The sequence below is a fragment of the Giraffa tippelskirchi genome, chromosome 4, assembly GCF_054371585.1.
Source record: "Giraffa tippelskirchi isolate mGirTip1 chromosome 4, T2T-mGirTip1v1.2.pri, whole genome shotgun sequence".
Lineage (NCBI taxonomy): Eukaryota > Metazoa > Chordata > Mammalia > Artiodactyla > Giraffidae > Giraffa > Giraffa tippelskirchi.
This window is the reverse complement of record NC_137278.1, coordinates 80,998,069-81,024,067: the sequence shown is the minus strand read 5'-3', so window position 1 is coordinate 81,024,067 and position 25,999 is coordinate 80,998,069. Positions and strand designations below refer to the sequence as shown.

Genomic DNA, 25,999 nt, shown 5'->3' with positions numbered 1-25,999 from the left:
CCAGGCTCCGCCGTCCCTGGGATTCTCCAGGCAAGAACACTGGAGTGGGTCGCCATTTCCTTCTCCGATATGTGAAAGTGAAAAGTGAAAGCGAAGCTGCTCAGTCGTGTCCGACTCGCAGCGACCCCAGGGACTGCAGCCCACCAGGCTCCTCCGTCCATGGGATTTTCCAGGCAAGAGTACTGGAGTGGGTTGCCCGCCTGCACATCCCTGTTTTTATCCCTGTTTGAACTGTATTCATCCTTCAAGAACTAACTAAAAGACACATCCTCTTTGAAGCCTCCAGGGCCAGCCCTGCCTATGGAGACCTCTCCCTCCGTTTTCACTGTCTGTCTAAACCTCTCGTTCAACTTTTTCCACGGTCTCTACTCACATTGAGGTTCACTGACTCGACTTTAAATATGTTTGTCTAGATGACTTCACTTCTTCTAAAATTTCCCCCAACACATAGCAATAGTTCAGAGTGCACAGTAAACATTCAAATACTTGTTTGGTTCGTAAGTATTAATACACATTAACCATGGACAAACTTCTTTCAAAAAAATTATTGGGCTTGCATTATATCCTTTCAGAAATAAATATCCTAGCCTTATGAGGTATATAACATAGAAAGAAGTTCCTGCAAATATAGGAGAATAGAATAGGGCATATCTATTCATATAGAGAAAAAAATAGAGAATATTTTGAATCTTACCATCCAGAATCAACCACTCTTAAAGCATAGGATGTATTGTTCCAAATACATATATACATATATATTTATAATAGCCCTATTGAGATATAATTCACATACCAGTGGACACCCATAAGGTAAAAGATAAAATTGGATCTATTTCTTACACCAAACACCAGGATAATTCTAAATGGGTCAAAGGGCTAAATATAAAAATGAAACCATACAAATAACAAAGAAAAATGGGTGAAATATTTTATATCCTAGGAGAGGCAAAATCCAAAACTAATAAGAGAAAACAATAATAAATTTGGCTCCGTGACAATCTTTTTAAAGTCCTAAGTAAAATCAAAGGGCAAATGAAAATCTGGGAGAGATAACTGCAAATTCTGTCACAGACAAAAGGCTAATATCCTTAACAATTAAAGACTTTGAAGAAGAAAAAGCCCAATAAATTGATTTTTTAAAATGAGATATAAACAGTCATTCACAGAAAAAGAAAAACCAATGAATTGTTGCTCATCACAAGAGAACTGCAAATTTAAGCTACCCTGAGATATCACTTCTTATATTTCAGATAAACAAAAATCCAAAAGTGTGACAATACACTCTATTGGTAAGGTTCCAAGGAAACACTCTGCTACATTGCTGATGGGAACTGAAAATAGAACAATCTTTACAGGGAATAATTTTGTCATGTCTAGCAACACTGCATGTGCCTTTTCCCTTTGACCCAACAATCACAGTTCCAGAAGTCTACCCCAAACATAATGACCAAAATTACAAAATGACATACACTCTGCAGCATTATCTGCAGTAGCTAAGCCTGGGAACAACGCAAATGTCCATCAGTATGGGACTGGTTGGAAAATTCTGGAACCCACACACAGTGGAATGTTATGCTGCTATAAAAAAAGGAATAAGGATGGCCTCCAGAAATACAAGGTCAGAAGAAGCGAGGAGGAATACAAACATGCACCCATATAAACAACAATGGGAGGATAAAGCCAAAACTAATTTTAAAAAACCAAAAACATCTCCAAGGCAAGGAAGAGGTTGACTCTTGGATGGAGAAGACAGCAGTCATGGAAGCTATACTTCTCTATTCATATCTTTTTATAATTTTGACTTTCAACCATGTAGATATCTTGCAGCATTGTAAAATGAAATCATATTTAGAAAAAGCAACTCCCATCAATCAAAAACAAGCTGAAACAAACGAAACTAACAGAATATCAAACTGATTTCATAATCACATAGGGAAGAATTATCTCAAGTGAATTTAAAACATGGTATTTTGACTGAACACCCCTAGTGGAATAGCGCCTAGGGACACAGGGAGCCACAAAAACATCTAAAACTGATTGTCTCAGTCTTCCATGTTATTGCACAGGATAAATGAACCAATTTCACCAACAAATAACATGTTTAAAAACTAAAAGGAAGGTATTATTTTATAGATTAGAAAAGACTTAAGAGACCTAAAACTAAACACACCTATGAGAGGAGAGTTTTGAAATAATCAAAGAAAACAGAAATAGTCTGAGAAAATTGGACTCTAATATTAGATGACATTAAGGGCTTATTTTTAACTTTATTGAATGTGATAATGGTATTATGGTAACTTTTTAAAATCCTTTCTTATTAGAGTGTTTTCCCCTATGTCTATGTCTTTTTGCTTGTGTGTGTGTGTGTTTTAATTTATTCTGAATTTTTTTTCAAGTTTGGCTATAAGTGAGGTTCCCAAGCATCTGAACAACAGAGCTAAGATTTACAACAGCCAAGATATGGACACACCCAAGCGCCCATCAACAGGCACTGGGTAAAGAAACTGTGGTGCACACCACACACACACACACACACACACACACACACACACACGTACAATGGAATATTAGTCATAAATAAATGAATTTCTCCCATTTGTACCAACACGAGCCTAGAGAATATTATGCTTAGTGAAATAAGTCAGAGACAAATCCTATATGATATCACTTATATGTGGAATCTAAAAAAATAATACAAATGAATGTATATGCAAAACGGCAACAGACTCACAGATACAGAAAACAACTAGCAGTTACCAAGAGGGAGAAGGAAGCGGGGATAAGGAACAAATTAGGGCTATGGGATTAAGAGGGATGAACTACTATGTATAAAACAAATAAGTGATAAGGATATATATTACATAGCACAGGGAGTTATAGCCATTATCTTCTATAAACTTTTAATGGCATATAATCTGTGAAAATACTGAATCAGTATGCTGAATATCTGAAACTAATATAATACTGTAAATTAACTGTATTTCTTTTAAAATTTTAAAAATCAAACCATCCATGGCCATGAGCACAGGCTTTAGAGCCAGACTGTCAGTTCAAATTTCAGCTCTGCCACTTCCTAACTGTGGGGCCTTGAACCAGTTTCTCAGCCTGTGCCTCAGTTTCCCTATCTTCAAAGGAGAGTGATAATAATACCTACTTCCCAGGACGTTTGTGAGTAAATGCATGTAAGTTAAATATAGGTAAAGTACTAAGAGCAGTGACTGGCACCTATGAAGCACAATATGTCAATAAATACAACAAATCTTTTTATTTGTTTAGTTTTATTATTTATTATTATTCTTATTATTATTATTTTGGCCACACCTCGTGGCTACACCAGCTTGTGGGACTTTAGTTCCTCAGTTCAGTTCAGTCGCTCAGTCGTGTCCGACTCTTTGCGACCCCATGAATTGCAGCACACCAGGCCTCTCTGTCCATCACCAACTCCCGGAGTTTACCCAAACCCATGTCCATCGAGTCGGTGATGCCATCCAACCATCTCATCCTTTGTCGTCCCCTTCTCCTCCTGCCCCCAATCCTTCCCAGCATTAGGGTCTTTTCCAATGAATCAACCCTTCGCATGAGGTGCCCAAAGTATTGGAGTTTCAGCTTCAACATCAGACCTTCCAATGAACACCCAGGATTGATCTCTTTTAGGATGGATTGATTGGATCTCCTTGCAGTCCAAGGGACTCTCAAGAGTCTTCTCCAACACCACAGTTCAAAAGCATCAATTCTTCGGCGCTCAGCTTTCTTCACCGTCCAGCTCTCACATCCATACATGACCACTGGAAAAACCATAGCCTTGACTAGACGGACTTGTGTTGGCAAAGTAATGTCTCTGCTTTTAAATATGCTATCTAGGTTGGCCATAACCTTCCTTCCAAGGAGTAAGCGTCTTTTAATTTCATGGCTGCAATCACCATCAGCAGTGATCTTGGAGCCCAAAAAAATAAAGTCTGACACTGTTTCCACTGTTTCCCCATCTATTTCCCATGAAGTGATGGGACCAGATGCCATGATCTTAGTTTTCTGAACGTTGAGCTTTAAGCCAACTTTTTCACTCTCCTCTTTCACCTTCATCAAGAGGCTCTTTAATTCTTCTTCACTTTCTGCCATAAGGGTGGTGTGTGTCATCCGCATATCTGAGGTTATTGATATTTCTCCCGGCAATCTTGATTCCAGCTTGTGTTTCTTCCAGCCCAGCGTTTCTCATGATGTACTCTGCATATAAGTTAAATATGCAGTTAGTTCCTCAACCAAGGATCAAACCAGGGCCCTCAGCAGTGAGAGTGTTAGAATCCTAACCACTGAACCACTAGAGAATTTCCTTAAGCATTTAATCTTTTAAATACATTTATCAGTCATATATATTGAGCGTTTTAGTTTTCAAAGGAAATAAAGTTTATTGAAATTCCTCAATAAACTGCCTATAATTTTTGCTGCACCTTTAAATAGAGAACTTATTAGTGGGGATCTATAACCCAGTAGTGGAGAAGGCAATGGCAACCCACTCCAGTACTCTTGCCGGGAAAATCCCATGGACAGAGAAGCCTGGTAGGCTGTAGTCCATGGGGTTCCTAAGAGTCAGACAAGACTGAGCGACTTCACTTTCCTTTTTCACTTTCATGCATTTGAGAAGGAAATGGCAACCCACTCCAGTGTTCTTGCCTGGAGAATCCCAGGGACGGGGGAGCCTGGTGGGCTGCCGTCTATGGGGTCGCACAGAGGACACTGAAGCGACGTGGCGGCAGCAGCATAACCCAGTAGATCCTGACATCTTCCCCCCAGCTCTGCAATGATGCGCCCTCTTTGGGCTGATTCAGGGATGGCGACCCCTAGGGTCTGAGGAGTTGAAACAGACAGTGAAAAAGCAGTGAAAAGGCAACCGATGGGATGGAAGAACGTATTTGCGAATCATATACATAGTATATATCATATACTTGGGGCTTCCCCGGTGGCTCAGCTGGTAAAGAACTCGCTTGCCAATGCAGAAGACACAAGAGACGCCGGTTCGATCACTGGGTCTGGAAGATCCTCTGAAGAAGGAAATAGCAACCTACTCCAGTATTCTTGCCTGGAAAATTCCATGGGAAGAGGAGCTTGGTGGGCTACAGTCCATGGAGTCACAAAGAGTTGGACTCGACTGAGCGTGCATGCACATCATACTTCATAAGGGGTCACTATCCAGAACATATAAAGAACTTCTACAACTCAATAACCATAGCAACAACAACAACCTAATTTTAAAGTGGGCAATGGATTTGACTAGACATTTCTCTGAAGAAGATATACAAATGATCAACGAGCATATGAAAAAATGCTCCCCATCATTATTTATCAGGGAAATGCAAGTCAGAATCACAGTAAGATAATACCTTACACCCATGAGGCTGGCTACTGCCAAAAAAAAAAAAAAACAACCCAAGAAAATAACAATTGTTGGCCAGGATATGGAAAAATAAGAACTCTTGTGCACTGCTGGTGGGAAAGTAAAATAGTGTAGCCACTGTGTAAAACAGTTTGGTAGCTCCCCCAAAAATTAAAAATTGAATTACTATATGATCCATGTAAGGGACTGAATGTTTGTTTCCCTCTAATTTTTATATGTTGAAATCCTAACCCCTGCTGTGATGGCGTTTGGAGCCAGGGTCCCTAAGAAGTGAGGTGATTAGGTCATGAAGGCAGAGCCCTTATGATCAGATTAGTGCCCTTATAAAGAAGACCCCACAGAGCTCCCTCACCCATTTCACCATGTGAGAACACACCAAAAAGACTGCCATCTATGAACCAAAAACAGATCCCAGCAGACACCTAATTTGTCCTGATCTTGCACTTTCCAGCCTCCAGAACCCTGAGAAATAAATTTCCCTTGTTTATAAGCCACCCAATATAAGGTCTTCTGTTATAACAGCCCAAACAAACTAAGACAAGCCAGGAATCCCATGTCTGGGAATATAGCCAAAAGAATCCAAAGCGGGATCTTGAAGAGATATTTGCATCCTCATGTTCATAATAGCACTATTCACAATAGCCAAGAAGTGGAAGTTACCCAAGTATCCATCAACAGGTGACTGGATAATTAAAATGTATATATACGTACAATGGATTATTATATAGCCTCAAAAAAAAAGGAAACTCTGGCACATGCTGCAACATAAAGGAACAGGGAGGACATTATGCTAAGTTACATAAACCAGTCACAAAAAGTCAAATGCAGTTATGTGAGACATCTAGAGAAGTCAAATTCATAGAAACAGAAAGTAAAATGATAGTTCCGAGGGGGCTGGGGAAGTTGTTTAATGGGCACAGAGTTTGAGTTTTGCAAGATTAAAAAGTTCTGGAGAGTGGTTGCACACTAGTGTGAATATACTTAATGCTGTACACTTAGAAATGTTTAAGATAATAAATCTTGTGTCTTTTTCCACAATTTTTAAAACGAGAGACAAACCAGGAGCAAAAATAATTCTAAAGAGTTTAGTGAATAATGTCAACTAGTTGGAAAATACAAACACGATTTTTGATCCTATAATTACTCTCTAACCAGTCCAAATTGGCCCATCCCTCTTTTCCTAAATAGTGGGTCCCTTAATCACTTTTTTGCCATGTTCTATAGCTTTCCAGTCACCTTTGATCATCTCAGCTTTAAGACTGAGTCTGTAACTAGCAGGACCCTATGGGGCCTCTCCTCCCGGTCAAATGTATCTAAGTATGTGATTCACTGCAGCAGTTCAAAAATGCTTTTTCTGAGGAACAGAGCAGGAGGACTCAGGCTCCCTGACTTCGGACTATACTACAAAGCTTGATTACTTCAGTAATCAAAACAATATGGTACGGGCACAAAAACAAAAACATAGATCAGTGGAACAGGATTCAGTTCAGTTCAGTTAAGTCATTCAATCATGTCCAACTCTTTGCCACCCCATAGACCGCAGCACGCCAGGCCTCCCTATGCATCACCAACTCCCGGAGTTTACCCAAACTATAGAAAGCCCAGAGATAAACCCACGCACCTATGGCCACCTGATCTATGACAAAGGAGGCAAGAATATACAATGAAGAAAATACAGTCTCTTCAATAAGTGGTGCCAGGGAAACTGGACAACTACATGTAGAAGAATGAAAGTAGAACATTCCCTAACACCACACACAACAATAAGTCCAAAATGGATTAAAGACCCAAATGTAAGGGCAGATACTGTAAAACTCATAGAGGAAAATACAGGTAGAACACTCTCGGACATAAATCACGGCAAGATCTTTTTCAATCCACTGCCTAGAATAATGAAAATTAAAAAAAAAAAAGGGGCCTAATTAACCTTAAAAGCTTTTGCACAGCAAAGGAAACCATAAACAAGACAAAAAGACAACCGTTAGAATGAGAAAATATTTGAAAATGAAGCAACAGACAAGGAATTAATTTCCAATATACAAATAGCTCATGCAGCTCAATAACCAAAACACACACAACCCAATTTTTTTTAAATGGGTGGGAGACCTTTCTAAATAGACATTTCTTCAAAGAAGACATACAGATGGGCAAAAAATGTGAAAAGATGTTCAACATCACTATCAGAGAAATGCAAATCAAAACTACAATGAATTATCATCTCACACAAGTAAGAATTGCTATCATCAAAAATTCTACAAACAATAATGTGGAGAGAAGGGAACCCTCCTTCACTGTTGGTGGGAATACAAATTGGTATAGCCACTATGGAGAACAATATGGAGATTCCTCAAAAATCTTAAAATAGAGCTACCAATATAGACAGCATATTAAAAAGCAAAGACATCACTTTGCCAACAAAGGTCCGTATAGTCAAAGCTATGGTTTTTCTAATAGTCACGTATGGATGTAAGAGTTGGACCATAAAGAAGGCTGAGCACTGAAGAATAGATGCTTTCCATTTGTGGTCTTGGAGAAGACTCTTGAGAGTACCTTGGATGGCAAGGAGATCAAACCAGTCAATCCTAAAGGAAATCAACCCTGAATATTCATTGGAAGGATTGATGCTGAAGCTCGAATACTTTGGCCACTGATGCAAAGAGCTTACTCATTGGAAAAGACAATGATGCTGGGAAAGATTGAGGGGAGGAGAAGGAGGGGGTGACAGAGGATGAGATGGTTGGACAGCAACACCAACTCAATGGACATGAGTTTGAGCAAATTCAGGGAGATAGTGAAGGACAGGGAAGCCTGGCTTGCTGCAGTCCATGGGGTTACAAAGGGCCAGACACAACTTAGTGACTGAACAACAACAACAAATGTGACCCAACAAACCCACTCCTGGGTATATATCTGGGAAAAGCAAAACAAAATTTCCTAATTTGAAAAGATAAATGCAGCCCAATGTTCACAGCAGCACTATTTACAACAGCCAAGACATGGGAGAAAGATCTTTGATTTCGTTTCCACTCAAATTATAAGGAAGATTTAGACATTTCTCTGCCAGGACTTCCAAGCCTCCAGAAATTATATTGTGACTAAGTTCCAACTTTCAAAGTCTATTTAAGTTGGGCAGCCAGGCCAGTGAACTTAGTTCCACATTAGCCATTCTTAGAAACTCTCGTTTTTTTAAAAATTGTCATTCGGGCCCTCAGTTTCCCCATTGTTCTTTCACACAGTAGATATTACCAGAAACAGACAAAGCAGAACCAGATAAATCAGTGCTCAATGGCTTCCCAGGGCTACAGTTCCCTAGTACAAGAATGGAAGATTTCCTACCTATTGCTTCAGACAGGGGTAGAGACGAGCCTTGGCCTTAAGGGGATTTTCCCAAACACAACTCAGGCGGTGCCAGGTGGCCAAAGGACTCCTCATCCCAGAAGGGAAAATCCAATTACAGTGGGCACTCCACTCAAAACCAGGTGACCAAATCATACCTCTTTCCCCTCAAAAGGAAAATCTCCAATCAGTGCACCTCAGTACAGAAATATACCCTGGTGCCCTCACACTCCGGGTTCTACCACTTACCAGAGGTATCTCACAGACCAGACCAAACTAGACAGACACCAGAGTCCTGGTTCATCTTGATCCTCATCCTCTTCTTCCTCTTCCTCATATCCTTCAGGCAGACCAGCTTCGTCTTCATCATCTTCATCCCCACCCTCATCATCCTCTTTCTCTTAGTCCAGTGCTTCACCAAGAAGGCGGCACCCTTACTGCAGTGCATTTCACAGTGATTTGGTACCGCAGGCGGGTTAGGAGTCTTGCCCCCGGGAAGTCGTGAGGCCTACATGGACACTCAGGGGTGGTTGGTGGTGCAGAAGGCTCGAGGTCTGTTCAAGGAGTTCTTCCCCGAGACATGTACAACAACAGAGCTCCCAGAGATCTTCCATTGCAACCTGGCGGAAAACTTTCCCCAGGACCATCTATGGCGGGCGGGACCCCAGGCTGACTCGTTTCATGGTGAACACCTGCTGGCACTGTTGGACCTCTTCTCTTCCAGCGAGCTGGCCACAGTGTGATGGCACTAGTGGGAGGCGCCGAGCACCCCTGAGAGATCAGAGTGGCGGTTCCGAGGAGCACCAGGCGATGATCGCAGAGTGCATGCCTTTGCCCAGGGCTCGAGGCCCTGGCGGTTCATCACCGGCAGCTCTTCACTAATGGGAGGACCTGGGGCAACTTCGTGGGGCTGGACACCTTGCATGGTAGCAGAAGTATCTCCTAGTGGGCTTCCTAAAGGCAGTGGGTGGCCCCTTACGTAGGGGTGGGGGGCAGGGGGCATGCTGCTGAGTTGGCTGGGCACTTAGACTGGGCTCAAGAGCCTAAAAGGCAATAGTCTGGCAAAGCTCTTATAGCAGGCACTCCAGGCCTATGATTTCTTTTCCTTTCTTCTTTTTTTTTTTTTTGGAGAATAATTTCTTTACAATATTGTGTTAGTTTCTACTGTACAAGGAAGTAAATTAACTATATGTATACATATATCGGGCTCAGACCATAAAGAACCTGCCTGCAATGCAGGGAGCTGGGTTTGATCCCTGGGTTGGGAAGATCCCCTGGAGAAGGGAATGGCTACCCACTCCAGTATTCTTGCCTGGAGAATTCCATGGACAGAGGAGACTGGTGGGCTGCAGTTCATGAGGGTCACAAAGAGTTGGACACGACTGAAAGCCTCACACTTATACATATATCCCCCTCTCTTGGACTTCCCTCACACCACCCCCACATCCCACCCTTCTAGGTCATCACAGAACTCCGAGCTAAGCTCCCTGTGCTATACAGCAGGAGGTTCCCATTAGCTATCTATTTTACACATGGTAGTGTATATATATCAGTGCCACTCTCTCAATTCTTCCCACCCTCTCCTTCCACCTCTGTGTCCACCTGTCTCTTCTCTATGTCTGCATCTCTATTCCTGCCCTGTGAATAGGTTCATCAGTACCATTTTTCTAGATTCCACATATATGTTAATATATGATATTTGTTTCTCTCTGACTTACTTCACTCTGTATGACAGACTCTAGGTCCATCCATATCTCTATAAATGGCCCAATTTTGTTCCTTTTAATGGCTGAGTAATATTCCATTGTATATATGTATCACATCTTCTTTATCCATTTTTCTGTCAATTAGTTTGCTTCCCTGTCCTGGCTATTGTATCTAGGCTTGTGACTTCTACTACATGTTCCAGCCTTATGGACGCTGGGTCTAACTAGGTGGATCTGATCAGCTGGGCAATATCATATTCGGATATGAGTTCATCCATAAGCTGACTAGAGAAGACATATTTGGAATCTATTCCTCTAATTACAAATGGAGCAAAACTGGGAAAGTCCACTAGCAATGCTGTTTGGCTAAACAGAGATAAGACATCACCATTTGAGTTGTATCCATTCTTCACAGACAGCAAGATGATTTGATAGAAAAGTTCCTGAAACTCTTCGTTTTTCTGCCCCTTCCAGAGACTGATCACATACATAATGCAGCTGCATGTCAAAGAGCCAGTGAAGTGGGGTCTTCAAAAACAACTTGCTGCAGACGTAACAAAGCTTGTCCACCAACAAGAAGGGCTGGACTCTGCTAAAAGATGTACACAAGCCCTGTGTCATAGTAGCATAGATGTGCTAGAGGTCATGTCTGATCAAACTCATGTCTGATCAAAATTTTTAAAAGAAACTTCGTTTTCTGAGTTAGTTCTTGACCCTAGATTCTAGATAACTGCCGAAAAGCAAATGCCATTCCAGAGGCTCTTGGATGATAACAGAAGGCAGAATCAGTATAAATAAGAAACAAATCCTGGGAGGGTTTTAGTTGTTGGACAATGTATTCTTGAGAATGGACGTTGGTTACTTAAAATAGAAAAAGGAATTTCTACATTAAAAAGTACCTTCAGCCATGATGAAAACTCCTTATGGTGGTTCAAATAAACTTATTCACCACTCATTCTCAGGACACACGAACTTATTCTGTTGCTTACGCAAATCATAGAAGAGGCAGAAGGACAGGGAAATCTGTCCCAGGAAAGCCCTATAGGGTGCTTCTCAGTAACATGAGGACAAGAAGGGGCAGGATTTGTAGGCAGCACTGTTCAACTACATCAGACGTGCACAAAGCGGGGTCCTTGATATGAGTTTGGAACATGCCCAGCCACTATGCCCAGGACTCTATTTCCTGTTGCCTTTGGCTCAGTGTGCTTGAAGGAGGGACAGAGACAGCTGTGTGGCCTTTCTCAGGACCAAAGGGTTAGCACAGGCAGATCAAGCTGAAAGCACTTGAGTTTGCTCATGCCGGTGAAGAAGCATCGGCCTCGAAAACAGGATCCATTTATGGTTTACCTTTTTGTTTGTCTCAGGGCATAAAATTAGCAAAATTTCTCCTGCATCCAATCACAGCTTTCTGTGGGCTTCATGCAGAAGTGCCAGCTGTCTCTCCATGATTCACTGCACCCTGCTCATTCTAACCTGAATGACACTGGCCAAAAGGCACTGGCCATCTGTCCTGCCTGCTTTGAATTCCCATCACTGTACAGCCTGATCTTAGCAGAGGCAGGCCTGCTCAAGGAAACAGAGCTGGAGGTTAGCTCTGACCCCTCACCTGCCGTGTGATGTTAGACAAGTTAGTCTGAGCCAGAAAAACAGGAATGAATACTATTAATATCTGCCCGCAGTTAGCATCAAATGAGGGAAATAATGTGCATGAATGTGCACTGAAAAGTGACAAGGGACACAAAAGTAAGACAGTGATGGTGACGTGTATCTTTAAACATGCAATGCAGCGTCTCTCCTCCTCTGGAGACCCAGAGAAAGTAAGTGTGTAAGGAAGCGACAGCATCTACGTTCCCAAGGGAGAGGCTGTGCATGAAGACATGATAAATAATCCAGCTGGCTCAAAATAAACACTGGTGTCCCAAAAGCACTGCTTCCAGCCCCGTGGTGTTTTGGGCCCTCCCTTTCTGTGTTCCACCTCCCTGCTCTTTCTATTTCTATGGCACCTGTCACCATGGTTTCTAGGTGCTCAAATGAACACATTAAGTTGAAAAGAGCCGTATGTGGGAAGACACACTCCTTATTTCCCAAAGCTGAGCTTGGAAGAGGAGTGGCCCGGTAGAACTGAGTCCCCAAATGGTGGAATCTTAAGATTTCATGTGGGAGAAGAGAAGCAAATAGCAAATAGCTATCAAATGCCCACAGGGTGTAATATTTTATTAACTGTCTGGAGACTCAGAGTAATGATTCCGTGCTCCTTGCCCTCAAGGACTTATAGCCTCTAAGGCAATAGCAGACTCTCCAAATATACTGCTAGTGTAGGGACACTGAGTTATACCAGGGCTTGTCCTTGCCAAGGGTAGATGGATATAATACTGCAGAAAAACACAGTTCAGTCCAGAAGTGAACTCTGTCTCGTCTCAAACTGTGCCAGGCGCATGCGAGCCAACAGGTGAAAGCCATCATTATGGAGATGTGTTAAACAGGAAGAAGGGGGATGAGTAAAGACCTGCAAGATGGAGCAGGCAGAGCTTGCTCCAAACCAAGAGATGGTTCCTGCAACTCATTTAGGAAAGCTGACTCCTCTTGAGCCATGTTTGTAAAAGTCTCAAATAATATCCAGAGGGAAGTCAGATCCTTGGTTCTAGCTCCTCTTCTGCCACTATGTCATTAGATAATCAAAAGTGATTACTTAATCTTGTCTGGTAAATGTGGAGTTACAGACCTTCAGAGTTGGATAAAACCCTAAAATCTTGCCCATATTTTATGAACCATAAGTCAGAATATATTTGACCAAACATCTTTATTCTGTTTCCAAAATCAAGAGGCTTTCAAAGGGTTATGGAGTTTCCGGGACATGTGATGGCTTATAGTCACCATCACAGGGAGAATATTGAAAACAGGACTGTTCCAAAAACCTGAGACAAGGGATAGGAGGATTGGATGGCTTTCCAGAAGGATGCTCCTTCCCAGAGCAACACCACATGGTCAGAAGCATCTCCTTGAATATCTCCATGGGGGCTGGTTTTACTATTGAAACAAACAAACATAAAATCCATTTCCTAGTAATTTATTTCTTGGTCCCAATTTTGCCCTCAAATCTTACACAGGAAAAAAAATCTTCTCTTCCAGGAACATTCTAAATATTTAAAAGAGAGACTGGTCTTTGCATATCTTCTTTATCCTAAACCTAAACATCCTTAGTTATAGCAACTGCTTCTTGGTTCCCAGGCCTGTCATCCAGGATGGCCTTTTAGCCAGCTGTATGCTGATGGACCACACATCTTTTTAGAGAGATGCTTTGACCAGAGTTGTGACACACGTTAGCCACAAGGGGACAGTCAAGGCCCCCTTAGTCTGGAAAGGAGGCATCTGGAACCTGGTCGAGGGTACAGAGTTGGGCATTCTGCTGACCTCTTCCACTCTCCTCCTTAGGATCTCCATCCCACAGAAGCACATGCCTCTAGTCAAAAGGACCAGGACTTGCCCCCTATGTGGGGATGGAACCTGCCCTGGCCAGCAGGACCAAGCTGAAGCCAGGTAGAGGAGATAGGGAGTGACTGACCTAGAGCTCTACTCTAGATCAAGAGCAATGTTGTGGTCCCTCTGCCAGGCCTACTCATCAACCAAGTAAAAAAGTTCAGATAAAGGGGGCCAAAGAGGTTTTTCACTTAGTTTGAGGGAAAAAGAGTGCTCGAAGCTCACCCAGTCGCAAGGGCTGGCCAGACCCAGCCATCTCCATCTCCTTCCAACAGAGTAACAGCTGACAGCCAAGAAAGAATAAGTACACTACAGTGAGATCATTACATCCCTTGGCCCAGATGCTGTGCTGCTATTAATGCAAACCAACCTGACATTTACCTTTTTAACCAGCTTCTCTATTGGCTCATATCAAAACCACGGGTTACAGGGAGACATGTTTTCCTAAATAAAAACTAAGCTTAGATCTTGCAAGATCTTAGATCTTGCAAGATCTTAGATCTTGCAAGGTTTGCCATCAGAAGAAGGCAAAGAGGAAAGGATGGTTATCTAAGGATCCCCAGCTCCATCACTAAGCTCTGCGTGCTGTCACTCCCGGTACCAGGTCAACACTGCACTGGTACTGGGGCTGCAGCCTCTGTCCCAGCTCTAGGCTAAGAGTAGAACCACATCTTCCCTTGTTGGTGGTTTTCTCTCGACTCTGCTAAGAACAAGTGGCACTGCCAGTATGCAAGTTGCCTCCAACATGGCTAATTTGTCCCCAGAGTTCACAAGTTGTAACCCAGTTCACTCAGTATCTGAGAGACCTATACGCTTGCCCAAAGGGTCTGAAACAAGTCTTCACGAATCTCCCTTGGGTTTCTCATTTCTACACCATCCTCCAGCCCTGCCCCCCAAGAGTCCCCTCATTGGCAATCCTGACATCCTCTCTCTATATGCAAAGTGAGATCACTGGCTCTGTAGCCCACTGGAATATTCTCTGCTCAGACAGCAGGATCAGATTTGAGAAATATTCCTCCTCTTTAATCGAGTGACATAATAAATGATCTCACCCTTCAGTTAGGAAACTGCCTTTTCATGGAGAGGGGTGCCCTTAAGCACAATAACACAGTGTTCACAAGGTAAAGTAGATGGCCAGCACAGTCTTGGGCCAGGAAAGGCGCCATAGACTTGGGCAGTCACTGAAGTATCTCTAGCAGGTCTGGGTGAGGGGCCACCTTTGGGGGGTGGCCCCCACCTCTGTGGCACCCAGGGCCTGCTTCATGTAGTAGGAGGTGTGGAACAGAACATGGCCTGTGACCTGTGAGTTGAAGAGGGCCCAGGAAGGAGCTTCCTTCAGGATGTGCCTAGCCCCACAGCAGTGCCGACCATAGGAACGGGAGCATGCGCCATAGAGGGTTGCCTTCAGGTTCAGGAAGCCAGCGAAGTCCTGGGAATTCACCTTGTACAGGCAGGCTAATGGGAGAGGGAGAATCGGTACCCAGACCCCTGCTCTGATGGGAGCTGCACCTTCTGGAGCACTGTGCCCTCTGCCAGGGCCCCAAAGCACTGTTCTGCCATTCCAGTTGTGTCATTTTCCTCCAGCGCCAGGGGGAAGGGCCGATCTGCCAGTCAAGGGGTCTCAGAACCCATGCAGGAGGTCCTCAAGACTGCTGCCAGATGCTGACTCCATAGGTCAGGGCTCTGAGGGGTCATCATACTTGCTCTTCACAAGACTAAGATGACTGTCGTCAGGGGGACAATTATATGTTATAATTCCAGCTTTAATAGCCCTTTCTGGAAAGAAGGGAGGTTATAAAGAAATATGCATGTGCCTACATGGATAAATACATGAATTTCAAGTACTTGGAAATGTTTAAGGGCTCATTTCAGGAGTCCTTAGGCAAAACCACCCCCTCTTAAATGAATTCCCTTTTCGAAGGTGGAGCAAATTCTGAAGGGAAGACTGCCTCGGGATGGGAAGGCAGCCTGGAAGAAGCGGAGCGCTCCCTCGGTGTCCGTGGCCGGAGACCCGATCGCCCTCCCCGAGGCCCGCTCGGTTCAGACGAGAGTTAAAGGGCGGCCCATCCGCGCGGGTTGAGAGGTCTTGGACCTCCTCCGCTTCGTCCCCGCCCTGCGGAGGCGCCGCTGTGGGGCTTCTGGCCACCAGATGGCGCCACTAGGCAGCCAGCGCGCCGCTCCAGGTGCGAGTCCCGGGATGGGGCGGGGATCCGCGGTAACCGGCCTTCTGAGCCAACCTTCCCCCAGCCCCTGAATGCACCCGGGTCTCGGTCCTACCAGCCCCGCGCCTGGGGCCAAGGAGGACAGACTGCTTCAGCAGAGTTGCTGAACAGTCTTGTAAAAAAATTTTCCAACTGCCCGTTCCTCCCAGTTCAGTTCAGTCGCTCAGTCGTGTCCGACTCTTTGCGACCCCATGAATTGCAGCACGCCAGGCCTCCCTATCCATCACCAACTCCCGGAGTCTACCCAAACCCATGTCCATCGAGTCAGTGATGCCATCCAACGTTCCTCCCAAATCAATTTAAAAATAAAAAAGAAACTGATCAGGGAAGCTGGCGACAACGTACAGAACAGCCTGAACACAGGCAACAGCAGAGGTGCTGTTGAAGAAAGAGGGGACACGTGTATGCCTATGGCCAACTCATATTGATGTATGGCAAAAGCCATTACAATATGATAAAGTAATTATCCTCCAGTTAAAATAAATAAATTTAAATATAAATAGAGAAAAAGGGGGCGTGGGTGATGGAGTTAGCGTTCAAATCTGTAACAACCTTGTGTACGGTATTTAACCTGCATATCACCTCATTGCCTTCTCTGTAGATGCCACTAATTTACATTGAGCTTACCTCATAGGATTGTTGACAAGAATTAAACGAATTGATACACTGCCTAGACGTGTGTATTTAGTATATGTGTAGATTAAATTATATATGATATTAAATACATATGAATATCTATACGTTACATAAAATACATCATTATATTAATATATATACATAATATAAAGTTATATGCCAAGCACAGAATGAGCACCAATAATGTTATATATTTTAGTATGCAACGTCTATGAATTATTTATTTTAAAAAAGATCTTTCATTCAAACAAGACAAGTCATACCTTTGGGGGTTTTTGTTAACTTTTTATATGAAAATTTTCAAACGTTTACAACAGTAGAGAAAATAGTATAATGAATCCCCAAGGAGCTATCACCTACTTTCAATAATTATCAACACATGGCTAGTTCTGTTTCATCTGTATCCCACATCCTCTACCCCCAGTCAGTTGCAAATCCCAAATCTCATCTCATATCATTTCGTCTGTAAATACTTGACTATTACACAGTATTTTTAAAGTTCAGTGTTATTTAATATTGTCTCTGTGCAATCTGTTGTAGTCATCAGTCCCGAGATTTCTCACACACAAGAATCTTTTCCACATCAGCATCTGACATAGAAGCTGGAACTGAATGTTGAATCAGTAGCAGTTTCTTTCCTGGAAAAGTACTCCCATTTCTCAAGAGACGTTTTCTCTCTACTGAAGGAACCATGTGTTCAGCCCCTGACTCCCTTCCAGGGAGAATCCAAAGGCATCTCTGGGATCCATGGTGACCCACCCCAGGCTGAATTCTCACCATCAGGGAAAGAGATGTCTCCTAAATAGTTAGATTCCTGCACACAGAGCAGTATATGATCCATTTTAAGAAGAAACCACTTTTCCAGACACTTGATTTTAGGATATATACCCAATATTTCCAGGTGGAGCAGGGTCGCACACTAGAACCATTGTCTCCTAGAGTGTTCTTTTTACAATGTCAGTGTCACTTTCACACTGAAATTGTAGCCAAATTTTTCCCCTCAAGGCATCTTGGAACTGTGTTAACATTTTAAATTATTGACTTAAGACATAAACATACACACACACCCCTGCCTAATATTCCTTACATTACAGATCAAGAACTGCCAAATATTCCTTACATTAAGACCCTTTTGAGACAAGAAAATGGAAACTAGACAAATAATAGGGTTCTCATTCAACTGTTTGAAATTTGCACTACTGCTGGCTGTGTCACTACATACTGCCTGACGGAAGATGCTGACACAATGGGAGGCAGGATCAGGCAGCGCTTAGGGATGTTTTTGAGCTTCTTTGGAAAGGGTTAGCTTATTTTCTGTGTAATAATAGCAGTAGCCAGCATCAGGGTGTCTGAGACCTTCTGATATTTATATTACAAGACACTTTCAACAAAAAGACTTTATTTAATCCTCACAGCCCTGTAAAGTTGGTATTATGCCCATTTTGCAAAGGAGGACACTGAACAGAAAATGCAAGGGAGACCACACACACAAACACACACACACACACACACACTTTGTGGTTTGAATAAGCTAAGTGGATTCCCTCACTGAATCAACCGTGCTCTACAGACCTTAGTGCTGTTTTTCTTATATTTATGAAGTAGGCATCTGTCTTCCTCTCATTCTCAAAACAGGAAAAAAAACATGACCGCATTAAATCTAGCAGAGAGACTACTTAGACCAAGGGACATAATTCCCAATCCCTCCAGTCTCTTTCAGCAAGCTGCATGAGTTATCACAATTACACTTTTGACACTTGCAATACCTTTTCTGATCATCATTCTCCGGTGTCTGGATTAGGATGCTGAGAGTGTGATAATGATACATCTTCAATTCCTATGGCCTCTGCACCTTGGGGATGAGGTTCCTTTGGGATCAAGAGAGCTGAGCAGTGGTTGACTCCTTTTTGAGTCCATCCTTCTATCAGGCTACCAAGAGGCAAGGCAGAGACATGAAGAGACAGAAAAAATGTCTTTTAGGGACCAGGACCCTCACACACTTCCAGGAGAGGGACATGGAGGTGACCTTTATGTTCCTGGCTGTTGCCCAATGTACTGAAGCCTAAATTAAGAACTCCTCAAGATCCTTTTCTTCTTTTAAAATCCAAACTTTACAAGCTTGATCCTTTTGATGGATGTAATCATTCCCTTCTTTCCATCACCATGGTGATCTCGGTACATTTCTTATGACTTTGCATTAGATTTGTTGATATACTTTCAGTTTCCCCACTAGGTAATGAAGATTAGCTATTTATCTTTTAATTCCTCAGTGCCCAGCCTCATATAAAGTAGGTCCCCAATAAACGTTGGTTGATTTGATTATTCTAATCATGGAGGCAACTTGCTGTTGACTTGACTTTGCTCTCTTGTACACCACCTGCAGTATGGTACATGTTGGAATTTTTTGTGTGTCATTCACAACTCACCATGAATTTTGTTTGCTTTGAAATATAAATGCTCCAGATACAAAAGTTAAAGTGTGAGTCACTCAGCTATGTCCCACTCTTTGTGACCCCATGGACTGTGGCCCACCAGGCTCCACTGTCCATGGAATTCTCCAGGCAAGAATACTAGAGTGGATATCCATTCCCTTCTCCAGGCGATCTTCCTGACCCAGAAAATGAACCAGGTCTCCTGCATTGTAGGCAGTTTCTTTACCATCTGAGCCACCAGGGAAGACCCTCCAGATCCAAAACCTCCTTGCTAGGTGAGAGATGCACTAGCTTGAAGGTCCGCTGGGGTACCATTAACTGTAAAATTCAGCAACCACTAGAGGTAGAGCTGGTGAGGAAAGAGTGGTTGCAAAATGTAGCTCTGGACACCTATCATCTATTTTCTCCTCCTTGGGGTCGGTTGCCCTTGGGCTAAAGTGAAATGGCCCACCTTGGTCACTCACCTACAGTAAGATGTGGAAGAAGCCAGAACTGACCTTTGGAGCTCAGCGTTGTCCTTCCCATTGGAAGGAGCCTTTCTCTGTGTGATGGCAAAGCCCTGGCAACAACACACAAGTGGAAGGGGTTATGGTCCATGTACTTCAGGGTTAGAAGTGGGAATCCCTCTGCTGACGACTGCACTCTGAGGGGACCTGTTTCTCTTGCTGTCTCCATTAGCCCAAGGTGTGGCTGCCTTTCATGAAGTGTCCCCCTCTATAGCATTTCTTCCTTCCACCCTATCCCATGAAGGCTTGCTGTATCAGACACCACCACCCCCATCATTCATTCTCTCCCATGTCCAGCTGGGACATTGTGACTTCTTTTGAGTAATACAGTGTTAAAAGGGACTGAGGATAGGGTTGGGGGGCTTGTGTTTGGTGATTCTGGGGAGGGCTCAAGGAAGTGGGGCTCTGCTCTGGGTTGGATGTTGTCAGGAAGCAGGGATGATTCTAGGATTGGTACCTTATTACTATTCTTTTAATTTATTGGTTTAATTGGAGGGTAATTTCTTTACAATATTGCGGTGGTATTTGCCATACATCGATATGAATCACCCATGGGTGCACATGTGTCTCCCCATCCTGAACCTCCTCCCAACTCCCTCCCCACTCCATCCCTCTAGGTTGTTCCAAAGCACTTGGTACCTTATTCTTTACCTAAAAGGCAGAAGGAGCAAAGCAAGCCCACAGCTGTAATTGGTAAAGAAGCCAAAGTCACTCATATTACCCAGGATAGAGTTTGGTGGCCATTTTTGTGGTCTAGATGATTTCTTGATTTTGATTATGGTCAGATATACCAGAGGAGTCTTGTTTTTGTCTCCATCCATCAGGGTCACAAAGTGGTCTTGTCTGACACGGACCCTTCAATGAGATGGTGTTTAAGGAGAATGTGCCCCACACTGACCAACAGTGCTGGGCCGGCTGCTCTTCCCCTTCTTACTCTCCTTCCACTCTGTTGATGTTGCTGGCATTACTGTGCACAATTTGATGTCCTCTGTCTCCGTCCCTCCTTCCAGCCCCATCTGGACCCTAGATCTTGCCCTTTACCGAGTTTCTGCTTCCCCCTCACAATGCCCATGGAGGCTGAACCCACGTCGAGGGCCCAGGCATTTCTGACGAGTGGGACCAGACTGGGAGGGCTGATTGCTCGAGGAGCCCAAGTGGGCCCTCCACCGGTGACCACCCAGTAAAGGGTGATGGGGAAGCGAGAGGAAAGGCCTATCTCCTTCCCTAACAAAGATGCTTCAGGAATCCGAAAGGGAAAGAGCTCTGGCAAAGCGCTGAGCACCGTCAGCGCCCCCTTGCGACAGGCATCTGCCTTGAAAGTAAAAGTGTAGTCACTCAGTTGTGTCTGACTCTTTCTGACCCCATGGACAGTAGCCCACCAGGCTCCTCTGTCCATGAAATACTCCAGACAAGAATACTGGAGTGGGTTGCCATTCCCTTATCTAGGGGATCTTCCTGACCCAGGGATTGAACCCAGGTCTCCTGCTTTGCAGATTCTTTACCATCTGAGCCACCAGGCATGTTAAGTTCTTTTGTTGTTGCTTGGTCGCTCAGTTAATGTCAGACTTTTTTGGGAACCCATGAACTGTAGCCCACCAGGCTCCTCCGTCCATGGGATTTCCCAGGCAAGAATATTGGAGTGGTTGCCATTTCCTTCTCCAGGGTTGTGCTAAAGTCTCTCCTGTGCTAAACAGCGGAGTCTGACTCTGAAACCACTGGGTCGGTTTTAGTACAGAGTTGGGGATACACACTGCAGAGTCAAAGATTGAACCATATGAACCAACATACACCCACACACTGGTGAGGCCTGAAGAAACAAAGGTTATGCTTTTTTTTTGTTTTACAAGAACACTTGTAAAAAGTATATGACACACTTATTGTAACAGTTTAAACATTTCAGATTACAGAAAGATTTAAAAAAAAAAAAAGGTGGCTCAGTAGTAACCTATCTGCTAATGCAAGAGACATGGGTTCGATCCCTGGGTCAGGAAGATCCCTTAGAGAAAGAAATAGCAACCCATTCCCATATTCTTGCCTGGGAAATCCCATGGACAGAAGGAGCCAGCAGGCTTCAGTCCATGGGGCGGCAAAAGACTCAGATATGACTTAGAGACTAAACAACAATTCTCTCTTCCTCTTCTGTCCAACCTCATCCTCTTAAAGTAACTAGTGGTAGGATGCTGGTGTGTATCCCTCCATGCTTCTTTCACATTTACACAAACAGAGAATTATCTATTTGGAGTCTCAGTTTTGCTCTTTATAGAAACACGATTGTTCCCTTCATATTGTTCAACACTTGCTTATTTTCACTTGACAATATGTCTTCTACACCTTTCTAAGTCAATACATATAAACGTGATTCATTGTGTTTGATAATTAGATAGTTTTCCACAGAATGGATGCACCATGATTTCCTAAATCAACTCATCATCAATTTTGGCTCATGGTTATATCTGATCAGCTTTGTTTGCTGATTGTTTCATCTGGGATAGTCTTATTTTAGCTGTAGTCTCCCAAATAACCCATAACACATCTTAAATACAAATTTCCTTCCTAGAACCTAACACATCACTGCCTACACTCATCTCACATTTGACATGACATGAATATTTTTTTTTAATTTTGGAAATGCTCATAATGTCTTCTCACTTGCTAAAAGAAAGACAGTTCTTAGGATGAGAGGCTCATATTTGGCACATTTACTTAGCAGAAGGAGATAATTTTTAATTTCCTAATCCCATATGGTCCAATTTTTCTCCATATGCCCATCTCCCTCCCAACAGGTGCATCATATTTCCCAGTGGAAATTTCTTCATATCACTATAGAAATCCTCTAAACTCTACTTGTATACCATAAAATTATTCAAGTTTCAGAATAAGGCTCCCTAATCCTACACCTCATATTAAAGATAAACAAAATGGGAACTCCCTGGTCATCCAGCAATTAGGATTCCAAGCTTTCACTGCTGAGGTCCCAGGTTCAATCCCCAGTCAAGGAACTAAGATCTCCACAAGCTCTGCAGTGGCAACCAAAAATAAAAATAAATAAAGATGAACAAAGTAAGGCTTGGAGGAGATTAATAATTTGGCCAAAATCACAGGCTTAGCAAAGTAGCTGGGGTTAGGAGTAGCCACTAGGGGTTCTCTCCACTGCAGGAGATAAACCCTCAAGGTCTCTGGGTGGTTGAGACACAGCACATAGGCAATGGCATTTTAAAGTTGTTATTCAGTCGCTAAGTCGTGTCCGACTCTTTGCGACCCCATGGATGGCAGCACGCCAGACATTTTAATATGAAAAGGATTTAAATGTAGATCATTAATTTTTCTCAAAGACTTTTACACAAGTAAATGATTAGCCACCCATTCCTCTGAAGAAAGAACCCTTCGCACCAGACCAGAATCTGTAACTCCTCTTCCCTCTAGAGGTGTGCTCTTGCCTCAGCTTGTGGTTTTCTCCTCATCCAGTAGATAATACCTTTTAAATAATTTACTTATTTATTTGGCTGCATTGGGTCTCACTTGTGGCACGGGGGATCTTGGCTGCCCCGTGGCATGTGGGATCTTATGTGCCCGACCAGGGGTCAGAGTCACATCCCTTGCGTGGCAAAGCGGATTCTTAACACTGGACTGCCAGGGTGGTCCTGCAGTAGCTAATGGAATGGTGAATATTGCTCTGTTCTTGCATTTGAACCTTGGCATTCCAGTGTGTCTTGGCCTGAAATTGAGGTTGCTTACCACCTGGTTATGAAAAGGTGAAATACAACAGGTGTGGCCAGAAAGGAAAGCCTGGTCAGGAGTAGATGCAGATTTGTCTGGCCTAAAGCTTAAAAAATGTTTGAGATCATCTTTAATGGAAAACAATACAAAATGTCTTATTTTTACTATTTATACAAAAACATATCAACATATCACTACGTCCCCTTCAAGTGTCTTAGAAAGAACCAGACCCTGGCAAGTGATGGGTACAGAAGCTTAATTTCCTAAAACTTAAGGATAAAATTGCCCCTGGGCCTTATATGAAATGAAGTAGGACACACCAAGGGCACCTTTGCAAATCCCTCACAAGTATTTGCACAGAGCTGTCCTCTAGAAGGAAGTGCCCACAGCAGCCAGAAGCCCCAGAGTTTTCAAGACAGTTCCTATTTCAAATATTTTATCAGGCCATGAGTCAAATGATGCATCTTGACTTTTCAAAAAATATAGGTGATAATGTTACAGAATGGAAATACAAAAGACAAAGAAAACAAAGCAAAAAAACAAACAAAAACCAACCCGTGCCCCCAATAGGTGCTAATAGGGACAGATTACCAATTGTTTCCTCTGAATGTTTTGTTTCCTGTCTCAAGAACACAAAGAATGAACCCAGAAAGGACAATGACCGCACACAGTCTCTGCAGCAGACACAAGTTTCCACCTGCTAAGAAAACAGCAGAAATCTTTTAGGAAATCATCTTCTCTTACTGGCTAGCCATCATTATGTTGCCACAAAAATCTCACCTTCTTAGACTTACATTGGATAAGGAATAAAACACACCCAGAAAGGACAAGTTGAGTTCAAAAGGCTGGCAAATTTCCCTCTGGTTCCTGTGCTCAGCTTTTTATTCTGCAGCAACCAGAACCAAGATTTCAAAGCACAGTATTGAAGCAACTGTGCCGTGTAGGACTCTCATGCCAGGCTCCCATGCCAAAGACGCTGAAAACTGTTCCAAAGACTTCTCAGAGGCTCTCAGGGAGCAGATAAAGCTGTTCACCAAGCATTGATGATGGGTCAGGAGAGAGGAGCCCATTTGCTTTCCAGGAGACACCCTGTATTTGAGAGGGAGTGACAGACACACATTGCACACTCCCAGGGTCAGCCCAGTGCAATCCTTGCCGGTTCAGTAAGGTAATAATGATCATAAAAATAGTCATAAGCACTGTTTACTGAGACTTACTATATGCTTTAAATGTCTTATCTCATTTAATTCTCATAACCTTATCAATATTCTTATTTTACCTAAAAGAAAACAAACCTAGAGATGTGAAGAAACATAGCCATCTCCTACAGTTAATACGTGCTAAAGCTGATGCTCAAACCTATTCTATCAGACTGTAGAGGCCATTCAATAAACCACTGTGATTTCCTGTCTCTTTTAATAGACAACAGATGCATTTCTGAGCCATTAATTCAAGAAGGAAAAAAAACAGCAGAATTCAGTTAAATATGTCTACAAAGGTTAGCCAATCCCTGTTTACTGTCATCAGAAAAACTGCTTTAGGACAAGTGCCATTCCCAGCACCAAAATCACCTGGGCTCTAGTGAAAAAGGCCAATTCTTGGGCCCACCCTAGGGCTGCTGAGTCAGAATCTCTGAGAATGGGGCTAGGAAACTTTATTTTACACACCCCACCACCCACCCACCCCAGTCAATTCTGCAGCCCGGTAAGATTTGAGAACAGCTGCTCCTAGGATGGCCAGTCTCCTGGCTCCCCTGGAAGAACCAACCTGTATCTATTGTCCTAGCATAACTATCAATAGTGCTCTCCTTTACTTTCCTAGGTGTTCCAGTTTAGACAATCAATTTGCATATACAGTTGGCCCTCTTTATCCATGGGTTCCACATTAATGGGCTTCCCTAGTGGCTCAGCTGGTAAAGAATCTGCTTGCAATGCGGGAGACCTGGGTTTGATCCCTGGGTTGGGAAGATCCCCTGGAGAAGGGAATGGCTACCCACTCCAGTATTCTGGCCTGGAAAATGCCATGGATTCTATAGTCCATGGGGTCGCAAAGAGTTGGACACGACTGAGCGACTTTCACTTTCCACATTCATGAATTCAACCAACCACAAATTGAAAATATTAGGGGGAAAAATTCCAAAAAACAAGACTTGAATTTGCTGTGCTGCTAACAATATACATAGCATTTACAGCTACTTACATAGCACTTATATTGTATTAGATATTACAAATAATCTAGAGATAATTTAAAATATACAGAAGGATATGCATAGGTTATATGCAAATACTACATTATTTTATACAAGGGACTAAAGCATCCTTGGATTTTGTTATACACAAGGGCATCCTGCAACCAATCTCTCTGGGATACTGAGAGACAACAATGTATTTCTGTATATTTTATACCAAAATCAGACCTTATTACGTAACCTGATACCTGGCTTTTTAATTTAATGATTACTACTGTTCCATATAAATAAAATTTTATCTTTTCTCATACCAATCCATATTCAGATTTCCTCAGTCATCCCTAAAATGTCCTATGCATCTGGTTTAAACAATCCACTGCAGCCTGCCAG

The 25,999-nt window shown here is 43.0% G+C and overlaps 1 pseudogene; it reads left to right on the top strand.

Annotated features, from left to right (window-relative positions):
* Positions 1-11,342, top strand: part of LOC145545623 (tyrosine--tRNA ligase, mitochondrial pseudogene) — a 32,640-nt pseudogene extending 21,298 nt beyond the window's left edge.
* Positions 11,343-25,999: the final 14,657 nt, after the last annotated feature.